The 5,917-nt window shown below is 29.6% G+C and overlaps 1 protein-coding gene across 4 annotated transcripts in view; it reads right to left on the bottom strand.

The window, feature by feature from the left end:
• LOC106461780 (steroid hormone receptor ERR1-like) overlaps positions 1-5,651 on the bottom strand; it is a 101,670-nt gene extending 96,019 nt beyond the window's left edge. For all 4 annotated transcript variants that reach the window (XM_022388832.1, XM_022388828.1, XM_022388830.1 and 1 more), the window contains exon 1: positions 5,484-5,651. The gene's annotated coding sequence lies outside the window, so the exon portion shown is untranslated. The remainder of the gene's footprint in view (positions 1-5,483) is intronic.
• Positions 5,652-5,917: the final 266 nt, after the last annotated feature.

Below are 5,917 nucleotides of genomic sequence, written 5' to 3' on the forward strand. Positions count from 1 at the left end.
CTAATTTGTATGAAACTATAGACTTAGTATTTTGACTTCACAAACATCTATTTAAACCAGTGCTGCATTCAACATGCCACATGACATACCAAAATTGATGTTTCTCTGAGTTTTTTTAACATTTACAGAATGAAGGTGAAATGGTTAAGTAAAACTTGAACTCCAAAGATATATATCAAAAGAAAAAATCACAAATCTTTTTTCATTCAACCTATCCTACCTAAAATGTTTGTGATATCATACAAAACATAATAGAAAAATTTCCCAAACTATATACCATATATCATAATAAAAATATTATATGAAAGACATCTCTATGGCAAATACCAATACAATAATATTATCTAATGGGTATCAAATACTGTGTTTTAATATAACCTTTACTAAAACTCACAACATTAGTATGTTTTGGCACAATATGCCCTCTAGCGGTTTTAAATACAAAATTTGCAGTTTTTTTTTTCATAATTTATGTCATCAAAGTAATAAAATTAGCAAATACAAACCTCAAATTACATAACACACTTATAATATGCTTTTAGCTTGTGACACCACTATGTAATAACATCAGTTTTTTTCCAATGTTCTTATACAGTTTTGATAGTTCTTTGTACTTCTACTACAATTTTATATTGTATTTTCATATGGAACATAAAGTGCAAGATTTCTGTTAACAGTGAGATTTTTCAAAATCATTTTCACTGTTGTGCTGTATTAGATTGGCATACATTATAGTACAGCTATACCTATCCTTACTATTAAATCAACTATAGCGAATGTACATGTTATATACATAAGGAAATGGAGTATGCCTTAATTTTGCAAATATGTAAAAATATGAATTAAGATATTTAGATAAATAAATAAAAGTTTTTTTTATTGTTCCTGACAGCAGAAATATGAAAGTAAGTGCATAATCACCATATTTTAGTAACTATTGTTTTCCTCACTTTAGAAATGTTTAGTCTGTAGGACAACAAATACAAGAGAATGAATTTACATTTAAGTATAATCCTTAACATCTAACACACTATATCCTTTTAGTTTCTTATAGCTAGAAGTCAGAAAGATTGAAAATTGATAAACGTCTGAGCATCCTGCTTTCAAAACTTATTTGAAATAAATTGAAAGTGATGATTTCACTTGAATGACAACTACTGGGTCTAAAGACCTTGAGTTAAGCAGTACTGAATATTTTGGCATCATGTTCTTTGAATGCTGCTGTTGGAGTTCTGTTTGACGAGATATGGTAATTATTTTAAGCCATTTCTATATTAGTTAGAAAACCATACAAATTATACAAGTTTCGTATTCTAAGCTGGATAATTAAATTTACAAAAATATATATTCTAAGACCAAATTATCATTATATTGAATTAGGATTATTTTTGACATAGACTTGGATTTTACGAGTGCAAAATCTTGAAGACAAGACTTCAGATGTAAGTACTAAATATCATATTTTTATCTATATCTTTTATTTACTGTTATAAGTTTAACTCAAATGTAAAAATTAAAAACTTATCATACCTAATTTTAAATGAGACAAATAAATAAAATACTCATGATCAATGATGGCATTTGGAATAAAGAAACTAATCACTATCTTTATGAAACAAAATCTAAATAATCCAACAGAATTCTCCGAGTCACATAGCTAATATAGCCTTCTTAAAATTAGTCACTATTCTGATGACAACTACAGAAATTATTTGAGACACCTTCATTTTACTGTGGCTGTATCACTCTTTTGCTCCCCTTGAAGAATAGTTTTGATCTATTGTTCTGGTTTTCTTTAATTCCAAGGTTTTACTTACTCAAGAAAATAGCAATGACTGAAACTTCAGCCCTTTATTAAAATGAAATACAGTAAAATGTATACTCCACATCTTGACTGAAACTCAATGACCAGTGTTGTGCAAATATTTAGGATTTTACAATTTGTACAGTACATATGTACAGCATGTTTCTTTTCCATTAATATAATATAGTAATCAAACTCGAATATCTTTAACTACTCTCTCAATGCAGCACAAAGAAACTAAATATCCAGAGAACTTAATCTGGGATCCCTTTCTTTCACAAATGAGATGTTCAATATCTCTCCCTCCCCATTCTAATTTCATGGAAAATATTAAAGTAAAATTTCCTCCTACTTTCCTTCTGTAAGTTTTTGTTCTTTTAACACCATTGTGTCTAACTTCTACAACAAGATCTAGATGACAAAGTTTTTAATGAAAAAAATCTGAATAGTATTAAATACAATTGTTTTATACGTTTTAGTGAATCCCATAAAACCAGTATATTATTAATTGTTTGTAGTAGCAAATTATTCTCAGGTAAGATCTTTATGCTTCACATTTAATCCACAAATAACAGTCCAACTACATGTACCCTTAACAACAGCTGAAACTAGTGTCACAGAACTCCTAACATACACAAATATCTATAAACAACTTCACTAAAATTCCTCCTTAACAACACAGCATTTCTGTGGCTTCCGATTAGATACCAGAAGAGTTGCAGTCCACGACATGTAGCCATACTGCTATATAGCTTCCTGGGTTCTGAAAATTCATTATAGTGCCAATTCTAAGAAATTATGAGTGAAAGTAAAAAAGAATGAATGTATAACAATGTCAATCACAATGCCTACTCTATCAATGCCAAGAAGGCCACTTACTCAATACCATAGCTCATCAGGCTGGCTGGAATACAACACAGTGAGACACTATTTATATTATTAAATTACATGAACTACAACTGTTATGATGTGAACTAGATTAAGTTGTTGAAGTGTAATTTTTATCAATTAAACAGGAGTTATTTACAAATCAGAATAGGGTTAATGGTTAATAACAATATTATTCATGTTAACACCAATCATATATTATTATTCATTTTTACTTGAATTAACTTTACTCTTCAATCAGAAAAACTGGTAAACCTGCAAACTAGCCTTACTGTTCTTGGATAAACAAGTGTAGGTACTAATTTTCATCTATTCTCAAGAAACTTTTCAATATAAGATGACAAGTAATATGCTTCTTTCTCTTATCTACTACTAAACCTGCACATACATCTTCCTTCTATGTTTAGCAAATGAACTTGTTATTTATTATCTATACACATAGATATAATCCAGATGTCTTTTTAACATGCAAGTAAATTAACATATAGTCAACTAATCCGGTGTTCCTAGCATCATATTGGATATTAGGGAATATCTGAAATATTTACAGGAATACACTGCTTAAATTAAGAATAACTAAGATACTTCAAAATACATCAGTTCAAGTATTGTTCAAAGTTATATTGGGGGAGATGGGGTGATATAAAACACTATATACAAAATATATTATTGAACTTGAATCTTTTGTTTTTTTATTTAATCACAAGTATTTATACACAAGTATTGAAGTTATTGAACATTTAGGCTTTCATTTGCACAATGTCAGAGGTGTAATGATCTACTAGCCTGACACCCAGAGCTAGTGCGGTTTTGCTTGTATAAAATACATGCATATATGTCAAGAACAAATCTATAGTTCATAATTGAAATTCACTAAAATGCTGCAAGTTGTAATTTTTTGTTTTCAACCATTCAGTATATTTTTTGTCACTGAAATGTTTGTAAATTTAACTTAAACTGCTCTTTAAATTGATATAATTAGTTATCCAATAAAGGTTTAAAAGAACTTAAACTAAAAAGTGCAAAACATCATTCAAACCTTAACAATATGTGAGAAGTATCCACATAGTGATCTCGTTAGTCAAGAGCCAAACACACCACAAACCCATAGTGGGGTAATTATTCATTATTTTATCAAGTGATCCCTTTGTACCTATATACATTGTAGTTTAATTCTCCCATATAAGTTATACAGTTGTTCTTGATGATGAAAATATAAGTATTTGCAAAATGTTAAACACCTGTTTAAGTTTTTAACTTTTATACCTTGTAGCTGTTTTACATGAACTTTATAGCCTCCTGAAAATGCCTGATACTGAATTGGGTTTTTGATACAAATAAAAATATTTTTAGTTTTTTTGCAGCACCAAAACAGTGCATAGCCATTCCTATAAGTATAGCATATATCACCAAAATTCTATGAAATATGAAACATTACAGTTGGGTTCACACAAAGAAGCAAAAGTCTAGCACACTGTATGGCATTAAGTCATGTCCAGTATCTGTTACATTTACAAAAATGTATAACGACACTCGGCACAAAGATCTTGATATTAAAATTAGCATTTTACACTTATGGAAATACTGTAGGGAAATACGTTTTTATCCTCCTAATGTAACAAAACACACAATTGTGGCAGAGAGTGAACTTTACAAGAGTTTAAGAAAAAACAAGATTGGTGAATATTTGGAATGTCAAAACTGAATTTAGTTTTCTGAGTGCTAAGAGAGGATGGGAATCAGGATATATTCTATGAACTAAATATCCATTTTATATCCAATAGTTTAGAAAGTTCTACACTTTATAAATATATATATATATACTTCTCCTTATAGAATAAGTTTAAGATATTTTATGTTAATGATAGCAAAACGCACACAAAGTTGGTATATCACAGGGTGATAAGAGCTATAGTTTTGTTTTTAACATAAATGTTTTATGAATATTTCTTTTGAAGAAATATTAATAAAAACATTTATAAACTGGTTAAGTGTGGTGAAGTATATAATTAAATAAAAAGGTCTGCCAGTCTTATGTTACTTTGGGATAAAAGAAAAATTTAGAATTTTATTTTCCTACAACAAGTGTAAAATACTCCTTTTAAACTTTACAGTCTTTGTCACTTTGTGTCCAGATTTAATGTAAATGATACATAAAAATAACTAGGAATGAATTTTACTAGCATAATGTACAGTCCAGAAAGAAAACCTCTGTTCACACTGAGTTTTACTTTTACTATTCGACCTTGCATAACTACACAAAACTAGAAACTTTACAGATGTTTTGAAAGTTTAGTAAAGTAAAGGTTTTGTTAAAATACGTTTTAGAAACATTAAAAACTTAAATTAAGCCTAAAGTATTTCTTTTAAATGAATATGTAAGAAATGACTGTACTAACTACTATTAACATTATGCGTTAATGTGTTACTTTTAAGTTTCGTTTTTGATGTTACACTTTGAGTCTTTACAATTACGCTAGTCAAATAACACTAAATTTGTATTTGCAGTCTAGAACTAGCAGTAGCACTACTCCTACTACTAGTCCTGGGATTCCTCAGTAACTACTAACGTTAGTACGAGTAATAAAAGTTAGTTATTCAATCCTAGGCCTAAAGCAAAACACCGAGCCCAATCGTTAAGATCTACTTTAGTTTAGCCAAGGAAGGAGGCCCTATGAGTAGAAGTCCTAGTATTACTAATACAGTATTGGTAGCAGTACTACTACTAGTAGTAGTAAGTAGTGCTGTTACATGAACATAATGTTAATTTCAAGTAATAAAAGTTACTTACTTAAAAATAGCTTGTCCTTCGTGTATGCACTCTGTGGATAACATCGGTTGCAATAAGCGAAACCAACGCAATACAAAAATCACCGGTGATCTTATAACTTACACAATCACACTCAGCTGTTCAAACGACACCTGAATTCATCCCTAACCACCGATAATTCGCCTACTAACCTAGTTTGGCCTTATTGCTTACTTAGCAAGGCGCCGCATGAAATTCCCGGATGTTAGAGTACGCTGGAGTTAAGGAGATAGATGGCGAGATATTTCTTACTCCTGAAAAATAGCTAAACCAAGAATTTTTAATTTCATTTTTGTGGGAAACAAATCAAACTTCTAATTGAAAGGTGAAATTACTCCGAAACTGTAAGTTAAGCGTTAAAATGGCAAAATGTTGGTTACTATCAATGTATACTATTGAAATTGTGGGTTTTTTTA

Source organism: Limulus polyphemus, unplaced genomic scaffold (assembly GCF_000517525.1).
Source record: "Limulus polyphemus unplaced genomic scaffold, Limulus_polyphemus-2.1.2 Scaffold1030, whole genome shotgun sequence".
In the NCBI taxonomy this organism is placed as follows: domain Eukaryota; kingdom Metazoa; phylum Arthropoda; class Merostomata; order Xiphosura; family Limulidae; genus Limulus; species Limulus polyphemus.